The sequence below is a fragment of the Perna viridis genome, chromosome 3 (genome assembly GCF_037379345.1).
Source record: "Perna viridis isolate PV_CMFRI_1.1 ecotype Kerala chromosome 3, ASM3737934v1, whole genome shotgun sequence".
NCBI lineage: Eukaryota > Metazoa > Mollusca > Bivalvia > Mytilida > Mytilidae > Perna > Perna viridis.
The window spans coordinates 30,647,346-30,670,921 of NC_142447.1; the positions used below are offsets into that span (position 1 = coordinate 30,647,346).

The following is a 23,576-nucleotide window of genomic DNA, read 5'->3' on the forward strand; positions in this document are numbered from 1 at the left end:
AAAATTTCTTATCCAATCAAAAAGCTTGTTGCTTTTGAAATTAAATTATACCACTATATTCAAATTTGGATGACATTTGGTAATACATAAAATGTACATCTTGAAAACAATAAGATTTTGACAAACAAGGACCTACATAAAAAACAGACTGACAGACCAACTTCTACATTGTAAATAGAAGTCAATACACAATATTTTTGCTAAATAAATAAAATCCACTGCATAACATTTTTTAAAATAATTTCATACCGAAGATCATCATCTACAGATACATATATATACCGGTAATCATTGGTAGTAACTTGTTTCCCTAATACGGTACAAGTCATTTAAAACAATCCCACTCTCATAATAATTCAACTATTTTTCACTCCAACATTTCTTTGAAAAAACCTTTAACATTAATTAAAAATCAAATATGAAATGATTGTCTTACCCTGAACAACCCACCAAAAGAAGTATTCCTACTGTTTCTCTAGTGACCTACTTTTCCCAGGAAACACTTTTTTTTACTTAAGATACAGGGTTACAGGAATAATTTTAATCAATAAAATGTTGAGAAAAGAGACATTAATGTCTAAAGCTTACAATTTCAATTGAATGTAAATTTTCAAGAACTTGGTGACATGGTATTTTTGTTAATGAGATATTCCAATACAGCCTCTGAATGTTCTAAATATAGAATTATATAAGGTTGATCAGGTGAAAGTTATGTCGACATATGCAAGAGCTGTGACAAAATAAAATGTCAATTTCATTCAAAATAATGATTGATGTTTCTTATCACTTTTGAAATTTTTCTAATATACATGCATCATTTTTAAATGCAAATATTTTCTTTCATCTAACAGAAAAAAGTAATCAATTTAATTACTAAGTACATTTCAGTGGATCCTGAATGATCCAAAAACCTGTCTAAACCAGACACAAGTCTGTTTATTTCAATTTAAATGTATTTTGAATCTTGGTCAACTGAACGCCTGTCTAAACTGAACTTATTTTAAAGTCCAAAAGTGGTTAGACAAACATGTTAGAATGCAACATTTCTGCACCATGTATATCCAAAACCCAACTAATACACAATAAGTGTTCTTATTTCTCACAACCAGAGGCAGATCCAGAAATTTTGAAAAGGGGTTTCAAGGCTTTCATTTGCTCATTCTTTTTTATTTGCTCAAATTATCAAAATTTTCCTACAAAGGTGGGAGGGGGGTTCTGACCTCCCAGCAATCACTTCACCCGGACCCACACCTTGACACTTTTGTGTGTACATAAATCATGTAATTTCATCCTAACTAATAAATCATAACATTGTGACTTACAATGAACAATGTTACTAAAACACAATGATAGCAACCAAGCCAATGTGAACCTACTCTTGCTATAAAAGATATGAAAACTGTCAATTTTGACAGAAAATGACTAAAGACATACAACTAATAACCTGTCAACATGTCTATCTATCTTTATATTATTTACCTTTTTCTGGCCAAAATTGTTAAAATCACCAATTTTAACACAACTATGGTACAATTTGGTTCTGTTGAATTGATTGTAGCCCAAATGGTGGATCCAGAAATTCCCAAAAACAAAGGAGACCAACTGGCTTATGGAGGGTTTGCCCTTGTGATTTCCAGTTTTTTTCTACACTCAGGGGCGTAGCTAGGCCTGTTTTATTTGTACGCTAAATTACGGCGAGGGGTCTTGGGGGGGGGGGGGTCCCTCAAGGCCCCAAGTGAGTCATTGCATAAAACCTTTATTTCATCTTTAAAATGTGTGTTTTTATTTTTGTTACTTTTTCGAAAGTACGCAACTGCGTAGTTGGTAGTTGCGTATAGGCATTACTGACATTACTACGACAACCAAACTTTTCAAGTATAAAGTGGGGCTGATGGAACGGCCTATGAACCCTCATGATGTGCAATGGTTATAAGTTCAGATTTTCTCTACACCACTTTAATGTTGTGTGTTATAAGCCAATAAAGTGTTTCATAGGGCACAGCTTGGTTTGGCCAACAAGGCTCAGCAGCTCTGAAATTTGAATGGGGTTAAATGTGTGAAACAGGATAATATTTTGATCAGAATGGAAGTCTTGCAATAAAACTTATTACAGATACAAACAGACAGACAGACCGACAATACACCAAAATTTAGTCTTTGGAAGTTATGATAAGTAAAAATAAAAAAGGAGCTTATAACAATGCAATTAAACAATTCACCAATGTGTCATGACAATTGGTGATGCTTTCTTTGAGTTATCATTCCTAACAGGAAACTGTCCTATTTTTTTTTAGGGAAAAGCATAACAGCATGTATGCCTGGTGCCATACTAATAATTTTTGTCGGTAAAGCATGATGAACCTACAATTATTGTCAAATTATTTTTAAGAACCAGGGTATTTTACTTCGTTACTAATGAAAACAAGTTCAAACATAGTTGAAGGCATCCTTCCTGCCATTCCAATCAAGATTTTGGAAATTTGAAATTTGGAAAAACAGATATGGTGATTCTAATATGCTAAAAAAAACTATTTTCTAAGTAATATGAAAATGAATCAAGGGTTTTTGTACATAGCTTAAAAACTGGAAATTCCCCCTTTTCATGAATGAAGTACATAAAATTCCAAAAAATTCTGTACAATGTATTTATTTTGTTTCTTGATTTTGTATTATTTTAAAATAGAAACTGAAAATTGCAAAAATCTGTCATATGAGTTTGATCCAGTTGAATCAATTTTTCTCCTGGCTTTCTTCTTATTTATTTACACAAGAATATACCAGTGCATGTAAACTCTCAGATAATAAAATAACTGAGGCTACATGATTGGTTTAAAAAAAAGTATTGTATTGTAGCCTAGTGATTCTTTATAATTTATATATTTTCAGTTTAACTCTATCAGTTTTCAAAAGTCAGAAAATTGTAAAGACATAAGAAGAACTCCTTTTAGGTATCATCTTAGAACTTTTACTAAATAAAGAAAATTGTAAAGCTTTTAATGTTGCATCTGGACTTAGGTTCACATTTTCCTTATTTCTTCCAAAATTAAAAATATGATATGAAGTTGGTGGTTGACCCTCATGTCTTATTAAAAGCCAAGTTAGATTACAAATATACAAAATACATTTACAGTTTTAAAACTACAAGTAAGCTACAACTATCCATAAACTACAGATCTTTGATTAAGGTGAGCTTATTTCAACAGTTGATTGCAAGAAATCAAAAACTTAAAATTTTTCTGTAACAGTGTGAATTTCAATGGAAGAAGGCAAGATAATCACCTGAAGAAGAAGCTAACCAAGTCAAGAAATAATTTTTTCCAATAAGAAACTAGAGTGTTTCATCCCTACTTTATCTCCATGGGTTAACCATGATTATATAGTTAAAGCAATGTCTTTTTTAAGTATAGGATATCGTCATTAAAATGTGAGTACTAATATAGGACTGGTATTTAGAGATTTCAAATGATCTTTTAGGCTTGTAACAACTACTGAACAAAGAGCCAAGCTAGTATATCATTAGATATATTACACTTATCAAGATCATATTAGTTGAAATTTAGCCTCCCAAGACAGCATAATTATTTGGAATACTACCAGTATATATGACCAAAATTCAAAAAAGAAACATGCCATTAAAGTAATGATGAAAACTTCAAAAACTCTTTGATTTTCTGAGAAGGTTGTGAGTGATGACAAGGTTATTGCCATAAGAAGACTGTACAATGAAATAATAGGCTTTCTTCAAGTTGAAAATGTACTGTGCAAAATGTCAAATATTGACAATGGTACTAGAAAAGTTCAAGTTTTACAGGACATTTTATGGTTTACAACATGTCATCAGAACAGATTTACAGAATCTGGTTGCAAGCTCAATACTTTTCTTCATTTTCTTTTACACCATATCAAATTCCAAGAAACCAGAAGGGCACTAAACTGCAACAGCCCAATAGAGACAACTTACCTTTGGTCCACAACAGCCCAATAGAGACAACTTGCTTTTGGTCTACAACAGCCCAATAGAGACAACTTACCTTTGGTCCACAACAGCCCAATAGAGACAACTTGCTTTTGGTCCACAACAGCCCAATAGAGACAACTTACCTTTGGTCCACAACAGCCCAATAGAGACAACTTGCCTTTGGTCCACAACAGCCCAATAGAGACAACTTACCTTTGGTCCACAACAGCCCAATAGAGACAACTTGCTTTTGGTCCATAACCTTCTTTTGCTGATTGTTGCTTTTATTTTGGTAGAGATAACAACCTTATAGATAATGAATGTATAAGAGATTTGTAATTGTAAGACCATTGTGTAAGTTGTGTAGAGAATATGGAAAAGAAGCTGGAAGATGGAGTGTTGGAAAAAAAAAGACTTTCCTCTACATACATGTATTATCAGTAAAAAGCGGTAACAAACTTTTGTAATAATTTTACTGACAATATGATATTAAAAGGACACATGTCAAAATTCAAATTTGTTTTTGTTAACTTTGCTTTTTAAGTAAGCTGCAGATCCTCGCCCTGTTTAGTGCCATAGCAAATATATACCTGAGGTCCCCAAGGGTATTCACCAACCCAGTAGTCAGACTCATCTGACCCCAAATAATATCATATTTTATCTACCCTATTTAGGAAATCTTGCAGTATTCCAAATTCAAAAATACATAAAACACCGAGGCTTCATTCCTTGAATTGCATATGGTAGAACCATTTCATGGAATTGAAGTGATACATTGATCAATTGGTTCCTTCCTTCAGATGGCACTAAAAATTGTAGTTTGATATTAAAAGAAATAAAAAACAGTAACCCTTCCAAGAATTTTGGTGTGAAGAAAGAAGCTAAGAAAAAATAATGGTAAAAGAAGGTACTACATAGATCGTCAAAAAATGGTTCAACATTCTAAAATATAGTAAAAAAATAATTAAATTTCTCAATATAATAATTTATATCTTTAATATGTATATAAAGACTGTGCAGAGTTTGAAATATACTGATAAAGTACTTGTAAGCAACAGATTACACTAAGTAAGTAATGTCTAAAATAAAGTGTGTCAAAAAATACTGAATGTTCAACATGCTGAATTCTATCAAGTTTCTACATTATTCAAGGTGCATTAATGTATTTAAATACTATGTAGAGCTTCAATAACACTGGTTCGAAACTCTTTTTGAGTTACAAATCAGACAAAGTATAAGGTACCCTTTAAATGATAGATGGACAGACAGTCAAGCTGCTATTAGACCATTGGTGACACAGGTAAATATACCAAAAGATTAATTTGATTTTAGACTATGCCTATGATGGACGGAGATCAATGTCATATTTAAAACAAAACAGCGCCTCCACACTTATGCAATCGTCTTCTTCCGTGTCAACAAATTTCTTCACTTAAATCAGAATATTTTTTAGCCATTCATAGTTCTGGTCTTACATTCAACATATATACAACATTACTGATGCTCCGTCTATATCATGAATACAATAAGGCCTGATATAATCTGGTCCAATTCGAGACAATAATAACCTTCCTTCAATCATCTGCTCAGTATTTTTATAATGTTTAGCACATCATTGTTCCTATTGTTGTAATACTGCCATTTTAGTAAGTTCTTGAAATATTTGTAATACCACTTACAGGTAAGGATAACTTACTTGTCAGCTGTACAGAAATATCAGCTTCTGAATGTAAAACACCATCTGTAAATAAAATAAGAAAATTGTTCCATAAAAGATAATAACTATAACATGAAAACTGAGTACCTGAATTTCTGAAAAATGAAGAAATATTTCTCATAAACTGATCTACAAAACTATACCAGTAGTTGTATTATTTGTAGTAAGAAAATTGATTATACTGAATTCTAAAAATACCAAATAAACGGTATAAACAATCTACAAATCCATTGTATAGAGTAAACTTATCAAAACTTTTATATTTAATGTTAACCTACTTCTAAAAGTACACACCACCTTTAATACTAGGATAATTATCTTACAAAAGGTTACAACTTAACATGATCAAGTGTCATCCTATATCCTAATATATTGTTCCAGGTTTTACCATTGGTTATTAAGTTATGTTTTTGATGAGTGTTTTATTCCAATAAAGTATATACCGGTACACACGCACGGCTTGGATCTTCATTTCAGCCTTGGAACAGTTTATAGGTGTATCCAGGTGAACCTAAATTTTTTTTTCACAAAATGGACTTAAAAGTGAGACTTAAAAGAATAAATGAGGAATTGTTTTCAATTTGTTGTCACAGTTGAGCCTATACTGCAAGGGGTTGACATATTGAGAGTGGTGAAAAACGGTTCAAGGCAAGATATCTACTGTGATGAGAGTCAAGAAATGGCCCCTATCCCTAAAAAAATTGCAGCTTTTTGAGTCACTTTTTTTTCTGTTTTTTTTTTTTTTTTTTTATCAAACTCTATATAAGTAAGTCTCATTCTTAAGCACATTCACCTTGCTAGCAGATGAAAAGAAAAATTGTGCATTTCTTAGCTAAAAATCACACTGCCAGAACCAAAAAATTTAATTATACCCCAAGACCATATATTTCCAGGCACAACTTGGTAAAGGTTAAACTTGAAGATTACAATACCTATGAAATTATGGAAAGTTAAAATTCCTTGTTACTTATCAAATTAACTACCTAAGACATATCAGGTATTGGTTATTCCATCAAGAGAAACTAGACTCTATTCCCAGAAGTTAACATTATAACTTGCTGTAAAAAATTACTGACAGATACCTCATATATTCCAGGCCTATAAAGTTAAATAGTTGCTTTGTTCTAGATGCTAAGGACTAGCTCACAAAGGAAGGGAGATCACCAAAAGGTACAAGAAGAAGCAGCCAAGTAGTAACTATATTTCATATGAAATGAAACACATCTGATTAAGAAGCCATGACTACCTGTTTTTTCTTTAAGGCTTTAGTACAACTTGACTAAAGACTGAATTCAATCAACTCCCACTAGACAAGTAAGGCACTGCAAGATCATGAAATATACATGATAAATTAATTTTGAAAAAAAAAACTTTACCTAATGGAGAATAAAAATCTTCACAGGGTGCAGTTTTATAAGGTTGCAGATGTGGAACCCTTAACGATTGTCACACATTTGAACCCAACATTCAATCTTGATAAAGCTCCTACTTAAGGTCTATTTAACTGTTTGGCAAGAATCTGATCATTATAAAAGTAATCACTGAACTTTGAAATTTTTGAAGTTAGAGTAAGACATAAGAAATAAGCAATTTATACTGAGTTGAACAAAATGCTAATTATGGTTTGGTTCAAGTAGTAACCCTGAAAATCAATCACAGTCTGACCTTTGTGGTTCAATATCATAGTAGGGTCATATCCTAATTAATACTTGAGTTTATATAAAAAACAAAACACAAATTAATGAAATGTTTGTTTTTTTGCCCCATTTTTAGCCCCAATTAAAAATGGTTGGGGTAATTGCCCCCAAAATAAATACCAAATCCTTTTTTGTGGTTTGGATCCCTAGTGACTAATATTCAGGATATTGCATGAAAGCAAAGTGTCTACAAACAACAATAACTATAACATAAATGACAAAAGCACTTTACCATTTTATTACCACAATTTTTTTTGTGGTCACATAAAAAACCAAAGGATAGGGATTACCATGGTCTAAAGCAATGTGTTAAATTTTCATAAATATTTCAGGTACAGATAGTATCTTCAGAAAACATTACATAAATAACAACACCATAAGTTAGTCATTGGTTCTCAATTATTGCAATATGTCACAAAATGAAACACACAGAAATATATACCGACCAACTGAAACAACAGCACAATCAATCAGATAACCCTACCTGTAACTCCAAAAGACATTCTCTGGAGTAACTATGACAAAATTCACCCAGATTTTCTATTATGATGATCATACATGTACTGTTACAAGAGATATCATGATCCTGTTATTGATTTGTCAAGTTAATCACAGATTAATTAGCTAGTAGTACAATGCATATATGTATACTGTAAACAGGATGTCCATCTGCAATATAATCTACTGTCAACAGACTTCGTAATGTGATATATACCATCTCACACCTGTCAATCCATTACAAGGCTGTAACAATACTCTACTTCTAGAAAGCAATTCTGTTAGTTGGAGATTCCACATTTTTTCTCAGTTAGGATAGAGATTCCATGTCATATTATACTATTAGGTTTGTATCTGTTATGTGAAGATTCCATGTATTTTATACTTTAAGGTTTGTCTCTGTTAGGTGAAGATTCCAAGTATTTTATACTTTAAGGTTTGTCTCTGTTAGGTGAAGATTCCATGTATTTTATACTTTAAGGTTTGTCTCTGTTAGGTGAAGATTCCATGTATTTTATACTTTTAGGTTTGTCTATGTTAGGTGAAGATTCCAAGTATTTTATACTTTTAAGGTTTGTCTCTGTTAGATGGAGATTCCAAATCATATTTTATTTAAAAGTTTATCCCTGCTAAAAAAAATGTTTTAAATTTTGAGTAAATTTTTTTGTTCTCATCCATTAAAAGAATAAAATTTATGTTCTATACTTTCTGCATTATTTTACTCAAGCAGATTTTTTAAAAATACGGGTTTCAGTTACTGTTGAAAAAGAAATAAACCATTAAACTTTATTTAATGAGATAGCATATTAAAAAAGAGTAGTACTTATAACAATAGTGTTACTGCATCCTAGCATGGGAATCTTACAGCGAGTAAGATTGTTAAATTCAGAAAAAAGAGTTGATCTTCCCTTGACTGAAATACCTGATGAAATACTGGGCAGTTGGATTTTAAAAAAATCATCAAAATTTTATCAAACTTAGATTAAAATACCTATGAAATGATAGAAAGTTTAAATCTCATTGTAAATTGTCCAATTCAGTCCATAAGGCAGTTCATTAGGTTATGTTCATTCAATTAATGGAAAACCAACTCAATTCCATGAAGTTAACCATACTACTTGCTGTAATACAACTTGAAGCATGATTTCTCTTAATTTACTATGGCAGCAGCAATGGTAAAGCTAGCTTAATTAATTCCAAAAAACATAGGTTACCTTATTCAACATATAAAGAGCTGTTGCAAAACAGCTGTTAATTTGTGTTCATAAAACAATTAATTAGCCTGCTATTTACAGTGACAAGATATAAGTCCAAGGACTACTGATTACAGTGACAACAAGACAATTCCAAGGTATACTGATTACGGTGGCAACAAGACAATTCCAAGGTATACTGACTACAGTGACAAGAAGACGATTACAAGGTCTACTGATGACAGTGACAACAAGATAATCCAAGGTCTACTGATTACAGTGAGAACAAGGTAAGTCCAAGGTCTACTGATTACAGTGAGAACAAGATAATCCTAGGTCTACTGATTACAGTGACAAGAAGACAAATCCAAGGTCTACTGACTACAGTGAAAACAAGATAAGTCCAAGGTCTACTGATTACAGTGTCAACAAGGTAAGTCCAATGTTTACTGATTACAGTGTCAACACAGTAACTCCAATGTCTATTGATAACAATGGTAACAAGATAAGCTCAAGGTCTATTGTTTACAGTGAAAATAAGATATGTCCAAGGTCTACTGATTACAGTGACAACAAGATAATCCAAAGTCTACTGATTACAGCGGCTTTGTTTCATAAAACATGGCTGTGCCCATGAAGGACACATCTCTTAAAATGTATCATGATATGTACCATCAAACATATCAAATATTGTGATATGTATCGTTTGAGAAAAAAATGTATCGTTACATCCCTAAGTAACAACAACATAAGTCCAAGGTGTACTGACTACTGAGAGAACAAGATAATCCAAGGTCTACTGACTACCATGACAACAAGATAATCCAAGGTCTATTGATTACAGTGACAACAAGGTAAGTCCAAGGTCTACTGATTACAGTGACAACAAGATAACTCCAGGTATTTGTTGATGATTTCTTATGAAATCTACCATATTATGTAAAACATAATTTCAGATATATGTGTGTAACAATTTATAACAAAGGTAATTTATCATCTTTTTTCATATGCTAATATAAACAGTCAAACCAGACATAGTATCTACCTGAATTCAGGAATAACCAGTTTCTGAAGATTATATCTTTTCTACTGAAGTACATTCTATATAAAATTGACCTGTATTTTAAGACCATCTGTCTTATGTGACCATGAATTGCTCTCCCTCGTGTAGTCACTCAAGACAGATTTAACTACATGTATGTATTTATTGTTGTCTAATATTATTTTAAAAAAACATTATATTTTGTAGCTTAATATTGATTTTTCAAGAGAGGTGCCAAATAAAGTAAAATTAAACTAATAGTCAAAATTTCCCAACTAACAATTACATGTACTACAATTTCATAGAGATTCATACACTTTAAAGCAATTTCTTGTAAAAAGACCAGAAAAATGTGGTTTTTGGTCTCTGTTGCGCCATAATAATTCCTTCATACATACAGTAACCAGTAAAAATCTATCCCATACAGACTTCGTTGGTATGGAACTTAGTGATAGAACTACATAGAGATCCATACACAACCAAAACTCTTTAGTTACAAAGTCAAGTTTTAAAATTTATGTTGGCCCTTTTTACCCCTATTCTTAACCAGTAAGGATTATAAGCCCTCCCTAAAAAAAATCAAAACCTTTTTATTATGATATGGAATGTACATTTCCATAAGTATCAATACATTCTTTACTCTCTCTTTTGATTGAAAACAAGTAAAACTCTTGTTTTTGCCCTTTTCAGCCCTTAATTTCTCAACATTGTAGATGATAACCACAAAAATCAAGTTCAGTCTGACCTTTGTGTTATAGAACATTTTGTAACAATTTCAATTTGACCTTTGTGTTATAGAACATTTTGTAACAACACATGCATATTCTTAAGTTATGTGTTAACTCTAAGAAATGTTTGCTTATGACTCCATTTTTGTCATTATTTGGGACAACGATGCAAAAAATCAATACAAACCTTACTTTTATGGTTTAGAATCTTGATGTAAATATATATAGGATCCACCAACTACAAAAATGTATTCTGCAAGTTATTGCACGAAAACCATGTGTCTACAGATGATGACAATACCAGGGACAAAGACAGTGCCATACCTTATACAACCACAATTTTTCTGCAGTCATAAAAAAATGATGTCACAGTAAATATAGCCATGTTTAGTTATAAGACAACACCAAAAAAATTAAATTTATGAAGAACGTTTTTTTTCAAAGAATTCTCGAACTGAAATGTTTGTTGTGGGTGCTATATGTCACATTTTAATGTCAGTATGGTGTGAAGACAAATCAGATTGAAAGTAATAAAACATATAAAGTCATAGCCAAGCTGTCTTTTGTAAAATGATGGATTTATAGACAATGCCTCAAGTACTATAGTCTAACTGGGTCATGTTATCACTCGACATAAAAGTGCTGTCTTCAGGGAAGAGGGAATGTGTTTAAGAATATGACACTAAAACATAAATAAACAAAAAAAAAAACAACACACACACAGATAATGCATTCCAATGTATTGCAAAGGCAAAACAATGTCCATCTGTAAAACATTATCCCTGTGACCCTATCGCTCCTTTTCCAAAAATTAAGGCTTAAATTCATAGATTCAAAAACAATTATAATTGAAAACAAGGAAAGATGAAAGGGATCTGTCAAGTTACTCAGTAAAAAGTCATCAAAACAAACTTCCTCTGTGATCCTGAAGAGTCACACTCTAATGATCTGATCATTTATTACCTACCAAAGTCAAATGGTACTTTAATATGAAATTTAATTCATTACACTGACACAAAAATAGAGACCAACAGATTTTTTAACCAAGCCCACATAACAGTCAAATCTACTCTTTTGAAGAAATGTTTTCAACAAGTTAAGATTAATTTCATCAGTGGTAAAGAGGACCACAAGATTTAAAAAAAAAATTAATCTGATCAGCTAAAATTTAAACTGGGAACACTTCATTAAAACTTAAACAATTGCCAATAATAATGTATTCAAGGGTCTTTGTTGTGTTATTCTGAACTTTGATTTTACATGTTAACAATGTATTGTGATGTCAAATTGGCTTGACTGGTATACTTATTGTTTTAGGGGCAAGTAGAAGGCATACTCAGGACATTATTATTCATTGAAGGCTTGTTGACTGACTTAATACAGTAAAACTGTTGAACTAAGTGTGATATAGCACATTTCCCTTTAAAAACTGCCATCCCAACACAAAGCAGTGAACAGAAAAAAATTTCATGTGTGAATAGTACAAAACAATAAAATTCAAAAGTATAAATTTTCCAGTACAAATAAAAAAAATAGAGACAAGGCTCCCACAAGTTGTTTACTTTTATATCATACAGCAGAATACATTAACAGGAAGAAAATTTAGGCAGAGGAATTTATACCATATTGATCAAAATATCACATATATGAAATAGATAAATGATTAACAAAACAATTGAACTAATCAACATTAAAAACGTTTAAGAGAACTTACCCTAAGATGGAGGATATAAATAGATTAAAGGTCAACATGATAGATTAGTGAAAAACTTACATACATCAACACCGACAGTTAATATTACCAAGTTTACACACAATAGGATCTATGCTTTCAACAGTACATCTTTGATTAACAAAGGTATTTTGTAGATATATAGCACAACTACAAAAGAGGCAAATCAACATGCAATACTGAAAGCTAGGGAAAGGAGAGTGAGGCCACTGTTTTAAATGATTATGTTTTTTAGGAGGACATGCATCAACAAAATTATATTACAAAATTCATACCTTGTAAAACAAATGTGCACACTTTGGTGACATGAAAGCATTTTTAAGTAATGCAACTTTTCAGAAATCCATGGTATTTTCCATCTGATTAAATTCATAAAGTTGTAATGCAAATATTTAGAAGACCTCATATAAGCTTAATGTTTGACAAAAATGAAAATGATACAGTTGTGTCTTGATCAACTTTTAAAGGAGAAAACCATGTTATTGTGCAAGTTATAAATATCGAAACTAATCTGTTAAATATTCATGAAAATTAAATTGAGACAAAATAATTTCCTTTTCTTAATTAATCAATCGAGATTTGTAATTAGGAAATTTGAATTTTCCGTACCTATGGGCGCCACCATGATCGGTTGAACTGTGACATCACGAAGTCGGTTTGTAAAGTAAAGTAAATAGGTAATTGATTATGTTGTGGGAAGAAATCGCAGATCTTGGACTTTTCCCCTATAATTTCAACTTAAAATAGATAGAAGAAGAGATTGCTCACATCAAGGCACAACATGTAAGCAAATGTCAGACATCATTGACGAACAACGGGTTTTGTAGCCAGATGACTATTATTTGTCATCAGGAAAATCTTATGGCTACTTCCAAAGAATGTTCATGTTGCTGGTAAAAAAAAACTTTCAGAACATTTCTCTTATCATTCGTGCAATCGTAAGCCTGACAAGTCATCGTGATTTGGTGATTAGATAAACAGGATCGTAGAAATATTTACGGAATATTCTTTGTTTACGTATTATTTACAGTACTTGTATCAGTACCAAACCGACTTAGTGACGTCACGAGCCAATCGGACGCTATCAGTAAAAATCAATAAAATCTGGCTATGATCTTCCTTCAGATAGGAGAGTTCTGCAAGATGGCTATCCACTTATGCTTCAAGAAGGATTTCGAACTTTGCATAGGCTTCAGCATTTTATAAAAGCAAATTTTGCATTAAAGGTTATTTATTTTTGTTTACGTGGGTATGATTTATCATAAGAGCCTAACTTAATGCAAAGGTGGTCTTTCCATTTAAACAAGAAAAAAACTTTAGATGAACAGTAAGATATACTAGTAGGCATTTACACACACTGGAATTACACCAATAATTATATCATATTGCAATGAAAAAAAAACTTGAGATTTGTTTAACAGCCATTTACTAATTACTAAGAAGGAACATGGTTTAGCTAGATCCTTTAATCTCAGTTTCTGCTATATAGATGTCCCTTAATAATTGTTTAGTCATGGTTTCATATTAATAACTCAATATGATAATTGACTATGACACATATATCAGTTTTACCAATTGATAAGCACAACAGGGCTTTTAGTTGCTTTGTTTTATCTTTTACTTAAAACATAATTTGATATGGCCCAGTTTCAAATTTACACAAGTTGTCAAACCCGTGCCCCTTGTGGGTTTATCAGTCACTGTCTGTTCATTTGTTGAAAGGCTTCCTCTGAACATTATTTCTAATCTGTGAATCTAACTTCTGCTACACATTGTTACTCCAAATATGGGAACATTATACAACAAGAAAGCTGATCAATTATTATACTTCAATATTTGCTTTAACCAATCATACCACAAGATTTCCTTTATCAACATTTCTGCACAGTTTTACATTTACCAAAAATGTCTATAAGTAGTCAATTTAGACTAAAAAAGTCAGATTTGTATTCTGAGATAGAAATGCCTTTATAAACAAATATGCATGATACATGACAAACATATCACTCTTCCTTGGTAATTAGTTAATATAATGTACTATCACCAATAATTGTCTATAGTTAGCACCATGTAAGTTTCTCCTAGGTTTAATGTATCAATATGATTGATAACTTCATAACTCAACCAGGAATACTTAATTTTATCATATATCAAATGTCTGGCATGTACTACTAGCAGATGGGGCTCAACAGAGGAAAATTATCTTATGTGCATATAAACCACGATCTTAGTACATTGTAATCTAAAAATAAATGTTATCATATTAATATATATATAAGTATCACACATCATGCAAATTTATTTTTAAGTACATCATTATGAATCTTTTTAACCTAAATACAAGTAACTTTGTATAAAACATAAAAATCCATTTCTATTCTACTTTCACTTACTTATTGTCTTGTCCAGAATCAGACTAGAAATACATGTACATGATATTTGGGAATGAAAGTGATGTAACTACTAATGCTCTATCAACTCAATGGCACACATTTACAGTATACCTTCTTATATCAGACTGGTATAGATTCTCCTACTGATCCCATAAATAACCCCACACTTCTAGGTTTTTAATTAATGGCTACATAGAGTGTAGCATGATATGACAGCAGCTTGTTGAATGTTTTCACTTCGGGCATGTTTGGACCCAATGTTATGGACAGACATTCAGCGACATCCCATATATGTAATATGTTAGACCAGAACTACAAATGGCTTAAAAATATTCTGATGGAAGTGGCAAAATTTCCCATCACCAAAAAAGACAACTGCACATGTGTGGAGGCCCTACTTTGTCTTTTAATACTTTTTAAAATATTTTTAACACTCTTAAACTTTTATCCCTATAACTATATCTGAAAACTGATTGAAAAAACTCAGGCAGGAATTTTCATAAAAAATCATTTTTTTTATTTTCAACATCAGGTCAGAATTAGAAAATTGACTTTTTGGCTAGGGCCCAATTTTGTTCCCCTATAACTCCAAACTCTTAAATTTATTTTATAAAATTCACTTCAATTAAACAAAATTTCAAAAGGAATTCATTGACAATAAAATCATCAAAATCTGATTAACAATTACCTATTTCTATCAAATCTAATTACACTACCTATTTCCCCCTTTTTGTCCCGTATATTCAAAGGGGGTGGGGCAAAAAATCTATAAAAACAAAAGGGCCCTCGACCATGTCCCTAGGAAAAATGTGTTAAAACTTCAATAACACCTACTAAGTTTTACTTAAGTTATTTTCAATAAATGAAAATTAATAAATACAAACGATGCCAACTTCAAGCAACACCATGATACCATTATATGTATTAACTAGAAGCCCTGTTTATCACAGGAGCCCCCGCCTCATTTGTTAGTAGTGATTTTTTTTTAAGTAAATCAAATGTGTCTGTAAGACACTAATAATGCCCCCACTTGCTAGATTTGCCAAATTAGGAACATGTTATTTTTTGTATGAAGACATGGTTTGCAAGATTCAGAAATCCTTCCAAGACTTGTGATACTCATGGTCTGTTGGTTCAGCTCAATCCTTCCAAAACTTGCAATCACAAACTGTTCCAGTACTGTAACTCAAAAAATTTGGGGATCAGAAATTCTTACATATATGCATATCTACATATTGTATCCTGGCCACATAGTGTCATGAAATTCTGTTTGGTAGTGTCAGACTAGTTGCAATGGGAAAAAGAGGACCGTTGGATGGACTGTCACATAAAAAATGTTTATACCCTCCAAAACAAATCCCTAACTGTGTTGCTTGGGATACATTTCTGACAAAAGTTACAAAGTCTAACTATCACCCAGTTCCGTAATATTTCAAAGTCCAACTATCACCCAGTTCCGTAATATTTCATGAAAATCAAGATCCTATGACCTTGCACACCATCATTATGTGTAGGAACATCCTGCAAAAAATATTTTAGATGAGGAGATGGCCATACAAGCCATATAGCACTATTTCTGATGAAAATGATGAAGTCTAACTTTCACTAATTTCCATAATATTTTACGAAAATCAAAATCCTTTAGTTCTGCACACCTCCATCATGTGTAGAAATATCCTGTAAAATATTTTAGATGTAATTCAAAAACTGTACAAAGAGATAGTTGGACAAGCCATGATCCATATATTTCTGAGTAAAATATTATGACTAAGTGTAACTATCACCAATTTTCGTACTATTTCATGAAAATCAAAATCCTTTGACCCTGCACACCTTCATCATGTGTAGAAATATCCTATAATATTTTAGATGTAGTTCAAAAACTGTACGAGGAGATAGCCGTACAAGCCATATCCCATATATTTCTGAGTAAAATGACTAAATGTAACTATCATCAATTTTCATACTATTTCACGAAAATCAAAATCCTTTGGCCCTCCACACCTTCATCATGTGTAGAAATATCCTGTAAAATATTTTATATGTAGTTAAAAATACAAGTAGATAGCCGGACAAGCCATGATCATGTGTAATCCGAACGGATGGACAGACAGATGAACGGACAGGGGTAAATTAATGTGCCTATATAGGCATAAAAAAGAAGAAAATACACTATGTTAATCCCCTTTGTGTATTGACATACACTCACTCAGGATTGAACTATACTTCTACTAGCACCTTCTATTTCCAAGTTTCTTTACCATAGGCCCTTGGAACCAGGATTTTTTTGGCTATAGACAAAAATCTGGGCATAGCACTAAAAGCATTAACATTAAAAGCAGAGAACAAGTAAACAAGAGGCTCCCAGGAGCCTGATCGCTCACCTGGTTTAAGTTTGTCTTTCAAGGGCAATAAATTTAACAAGGAGTTGTCCAACAACTCGAACTCAAGAAAACTTTGGTAGGACTATCATTAGGTTCAATTCAGCTATTGAAAGTTTCTATCTATTACAGTATTCACGATATTGGCTAAAAAACCTAATTTTTCATCTTTCAAGGACAATAACTCTTACAAGCAGTCCCCTGTCAACTTTGATCCCTGAAGACTTTTGAATGCCTTACAATAAGGGTCATTTCAGCAATTGAAATAATTTTGCTGAACTTAATGGTTTTGGCGATAAACATGTATGCGAAAAACAACTGTCTGACCCTTTGTTCTATTTAAGTATTTAAGTTTTTCAACAGATCAAAAATTCCCACAACACCAGTTCTATATATATCCCAACGAACATTCATACCAAATTTGGTTCCAATTGGTCAAGTAGTGTCAGAGGAGAAGATTTTTAAACGAAATATTATTAAAAACCGCGAAAAAGGGCAATAACTCCAACATGGCTTAACAGATTAAAATGAAAATTTGACCACAGATAGATCTCATCATGTTGAACACTTTTACCCCGTCAGAATTTAGCTACACCTAACGGTTTTGGAGATATATGCGAAAAACTACTGTCTGACCCTATGTTCTATTTTGAATAACGGCGGCCATGTTTTTCAATGGATCAAAAATCCCCACTACAATTCTATGCAGGATACCCCAAGGAACATTCATACCAAGTTTGGTTCACATTAGTCAAGTAGTGTTAGAGAAGAGTTTTGAAAAATTGTTAACGATGATGACGGACGCCAAGTGATGGCATTAGCTCACCTGGCCTTTGGCCAGGTGAGCTAAAAATGTGAACAAAATAATAAAATGATATTTTTGATGATAAAAAAACCGTGGCCCCAAGACCCTGTGTTCTTGAATATATATCTGGAATTATACTGAAATGTCACTACTTGCTGTTGTAAGAAAGAGAACCTCTCTCCTGTTAGCATTAGTAAAAGATGTACTTCTATTCCCCATACTCAGTTAAAATCCCGACTTAAAAACATTATACATCGTTGTTTTTCCAAAAAAGATGGTACACCTAGATACAAATATATAGTTCTTGGTAGAGATTCCTCATACTTTGTAAGAAATAATTCCAAATCATCTTCCAAATATACAGAGGAAGATGTTTACAAAATGCTGGAATTTTTAATCGACAACATATTTGTCCAGTGTGGTGGACGTGTTTTTCAACAAACGGTCGGCATTCCAATGGGAACAAATTGTGCTCCTTTACTTGCTGACCTATTCCTTTACTATTATGAGGCTGACTTTATAGCTGATCTGATCCGAAAGAAAGAATATCGTTTAGCTAGATCCTTCAATCTCAGTTTCCGCTATATAGATGACGTATTATCTTAAAACAATCCTAATTTCGGGGATTTGATACATCGCATCTACCCAAATGAACTTGAGATAAAGGATACTACAGACACTGTGAAGTCAGCCTCATATCTTGACCTACACTTAGAAATCGATGGTAAAGGAAAACTATTGACCAAACTTTACGACAAACGTGATGACTTTTCATTCAGAATTGTCAACTTTCCTATCATCTGTGGCAACATCCCTTCGGCTCCTGCATATGGAGTGTTCATAACACAACTCATACGTTATGCCAGAGCTTGCCAAAACTACACAGACTTTTTGTATCGCACTAGAACTCTAACAAATAGGCTTCTGGAACAGGGTTATGTTGCTACAAGATTGAAGTCATCACTACAGAAGTTTTATGGTCGTCATCATGAACTCGTGAATTGTTATCGTGTATCCATCAGCACCATGAAAACTGATTTATTCAACGGGTCATGGTTTTCCTTTCCTTGTTTGTCTACCTCGGACTTGACCTTTTATGAGCAACTCGGCGGGTGTTTCTAGAAAAGCAGAGGACGCTTACCCTACCAGTGCACCTGGTCCATGCTCCCAATTTTTAGTCCGAGTTGCTCGTGGATTGTTACAGTGTCATCTGCACCATAAAAGTTGATTTGTTCAACAAGTCATAACTTTCCTTTCCTCTTTTGTCTACCCTGGACTTAACTTTTTAGGAGCAACTTGGCAGAGGTTTCTAGAAAAGCAGAGGACGCTTACCCTACCAGTGCACCTGGTCCATGCTCCCAATTTTTAGTCCGAGTTGCTCATTTATTTTTGTTACTTTGTATGTATGATTTTAGTTACTTTATGTTCTTTGTTGTGTATGTCTGTTTTCCATGTCTGGTCTTTGTCCCTGGATTACATTCTTTTGATTACTGCTATATTCTTGGTTCCCTTGATTACTCTTTTAAGCCTTCCATTCATTTAAGGCAGACTTTATAGCTGATCTGATTCTAAAGAAGGAGCATTGTATAGCTAGATCCTTAATCTCAGTTTGCGCTATATAGATGGCATATTACCATTAAACAACCCTAGTTTCAGAGATTTTATTCATTGCATCAAGAATTTGAGATAAAGGAAACTACTGACATTGTAAAATCAGCCTCATATCTTAACCTACACTTAGAGATTGATGGTAAAGGAAAACTATTGATCAAACTATACAACAAACATGATGACTTTTCATTCCAGTACTGCCAACCTTCGAATCATCTGTGGCAACATCTCTTCAGCACCTGCGAATGTACTTTTCATATGACAACTCATCTGTTATGCCAGAACTTGCTGTTACTACACAGACTTTTTGTATCATGCTAGACTTCTTACAATTAGGCTTGTGGAATAGGTTTATGGTGCTGCACACTTGAAGTCATCACTACAAAAATTTTATGGTCAACATCATGAGCTCGTGGATTGTTACAGTGTCATCTGCACCATAAAAGTTGATTTGTTCAACAAGTCATAACTTTCCTTTCCTCTTTTGTCTACCCTGGACTTAACTTTTTAGGAGCAACTTGGCAGAGGTTTCAAGAAAAGCAGGACGCTTACCCTACCAGTACACCTGGTCCATGCTCCCAGTTTTTAGTGGAGTCTGAGTTGCTCATTTACTTTTGTTACTTTGTATGTGTTATTTCAGCTATTTCATGTTCTTTGTTGTGTTCGTCTGTTTTCCATGTGTGGTATTTATCCCTGGTCTACATTCTTTTGATTTCTGCTAGAATCTTGGTTCCCTTGATTACTCTGTCATAAATCTCACATTTAAAGTTCATCCAAGACTTAAATTTTGTGAATGAAATTCTTGTGCAAAATTTATGACCAAAAAGTATTACATATAATTACCATTTTTACACATAAAACTCATTATGAATTTAATATATGCAAAAATTTATGACAACATAAATTTTGAATTTCAAGTAATAACAATTGCATTAATTGAGGAAATTTGTCATGATAAACTTTCAGTGGTACAATAATTTTTGTGAGATAATTTTCACCTATTTTACTGCACCTTAAATACTGTCATAAGATGATAAATCAATAGAAATGACTAGCTTCCTCTAGTGTCAGAGGTCAGATGTACTTTAAAAGAACCAGTTTAAAATAATCTTCGTGAGGCAAAAATGTATTTTCATTAATTATGTATCACTTTACCTTAACATCTTAAACTCAATCCATATATAAAATGACAAGATGTTATCACTCTCCTTATTCCTTATTATGTAATAATTTTTTAATCTGCTTGTTATCAATGAGAAAACTAAAAGTACAGTTGAACCCTAGAATATCAACTTTGTAAAAGGATATCTTTACAAATACTGGAGATATATAGTTCACCTCTACTTCAACTGTATTAACTGTTCACTGAGTGCTAAATGTGTCTGATAGTTTACTTTTCCCTTGTGGCTTTTACTTTGAAAGTAGAATTACAACAACTTATCACGAGAAAAAATGTTTTATGCCACATAAGGACACCAAGTTAAAAAAGTTTGTTAATTAGGGATAGTCAAAATATTTTGGTAAATAATGGGTAATAACAAAATTACCCAACTGATAGGCAAACTATAGGCAATAGTTACAAAATGGAGAAAAAAAAATATTAACAAATGAAAATATCAAGACACCCTATCACCCTGGTGATAGCTTAATCCTACTTAAACTATCAAAAACATAACATCAGTGAGACAGTTACATTTTCTATATTGAAAGGATGATGAAAGTAAGCAAAACATTTAGGAAGGAAGACACTACAAATTATGTTTCTAAAAAAATTCACAGTTGATTGGAGTTATTTCTTGCACATGTGTTTTAAACTTCAAAAATGCTGAGAAAAGCAAAAGTTGCAGGGATAGGAAGCAAATGGCATGGAAAAGATTGGAAAGAACTGAGAGAAAACTAAAGTGGAAACCAATTAAAACATTTGGGATAAAGAGCAATAATGCAGAATAAATAAACATAGCTGAAAGTCATCATGCTGGTTATGGTGTAGAGCAACACAGATGGGCATTGAAATGTCCAATCACTGCTGACTTGTTGGATATTACTGTAACTGTATGATTTACCCATCCATCAGAGGACCAAGGTATTGTAGATATAGTAAGGCAATTACAAGCACAGACATCAAATGGGACTTAAATGAAAAACATCAGCCAAAAAGTACATATTATATATATCTAAACCTATCTCCCAATAGATTGACCACATGTATGAACTTATAATTTAAGGGTACATCTGACCTGTGTAGGCAGCTACACACAGTAGTACTATTGTCATCCATTCCTGTATTTATAATTATGTTATCTGATAGCAGTTTTATCAAACAGTTAACTCACTTCCAATTTTAACAATGTATATGTGTATGACATACATCTGAATGTGCATTTTTGTATAAGCTGTAAGGCAAAGTACTAAAGCTTTTGAGTCATTTTTAAAACATAAAGAATCTCTTAAAAAAAATCCTAATTTGAATGCTATTGTGTCAAAACAGAAGCTTAACAGCACATGTAGTCAAAATATGAAGTTAAGATTCCTGAATCATAGACTTCCTTGCCTGAATATAGGTTATTTACCTAATTTTACAAAATTATAAGCTTTGAAGTTTGAAGTTGGTAATGATTTTCAATCGATTACCAACACATTTTTCTTTTGGTTTACTTTGTTTACCAGGACTGATGAGTGACAGATAAGAACTAATAGTATCTGACTAAAAACCTCCCTACCTAATCTTCAACAATACAGATTGTCCACAAAGACTTAAGGTCCTTTCAAGCTTCCACAAATAACAACAAAACTGAACTTACTGACTGAGAAAGAGGAAGATGGGTCATACGGAGTCCGAACATTACTGACTGAGAAAGAGGAAGATGGGTCAGACGGAGTCCAAACATTACTGAGAAAGAGGAAGATGGGTCATACGGAGTCCGAACATTACTGAGAAAGAGGAAGACGGGTCAGACAGAGTCTGAACATTACTGACTGAGAAAGAGGAAGACGGGTCAGACAGAGTCTGAACATTACTGACTGAGAAAGAGGAAGACGGGTCAGACAGAGTCTGAACATTACTGACTGAGAAAGAGGAAGATTGGTCAGACCGGTTGTGTTTCAATATTTATGATGATTAGAGCCACATTAAAAAATTATTTCCCTTGAGATTTCAAAGTCAATATTTTCATGGTCTGAATAAATTCAAATATCTCATACTTTTTTTTTCCCTGGTGGGAATATTTTCTTACATAACTGCAAAATATTACCAATAAATGATAAATTAATAGTATATTGCAGTGTTAAATATCAAAAAGCTGCATCAAAAGGTGTTGACAAGAACTTGGAAAAAAATGATAAAATATTTAAATTGGATGAATACTTTACAATGACTGAACAGTTTCTAGACCAAAAACAACAATTAATATTTTTGTCTGTCAGTTGGTCCATTATACACAGTAATGATAAGATATATTATTAAATGATTTTTAGTACAATACAAACATAAAACCGAGGAAGCAAATGGCTGGTATACATTTTCACTAAAGCCAGTGTTAAGTATATTTTGGATGGAATAAAAGAACTAAACTAATAAATAAAGCAGAAAACAGACCCAGCCAATAATCAAACTAAAAGATGGTAGTTAACATAATGACCCTGCAAATAAACATTGTTTACAAAATGAATAAACTATGCAAGAGTTGGTTGGTTGACAGAATGACCAAGCCAATGAAACAATACAAGAGCTGGTTGATTGACAGAACTACCAAACCAATAAAACAATACAAGAGTTAGTTGGTTGGCAGAATGACCAAGCCAATAAAATAATGCAAGAGTTG

The 23,576-nt window shown here is 32.5% G+C and overlaps 1 protein-coding gene across 4 annotated transcripts in view; it reads right to left on the reverse strand.

Annotated features, from left to right (window-relative positions):
* LOC148621824 (vitamin D3 receptor-like) overlaps positions 1 to 23,576 on the reverse strand; it is a 112,325-nt gene that overhangs the window by 64,953 nt on the left and 23,796 nt on the right. For all 4 annotated transcript variants that reach the window (XM_088576594.1, XM_088576595.1, XM_088576596.1 and 1 more), the window contains one exon: positions 5,655 to 5,699. The gene's annotated coding sequence lies outside the window, so the exon portion shown is untranslated. The remainder of the gene's footprint in view (positions 1 to 5,654; positions 5,700 to 23,576) is intronic.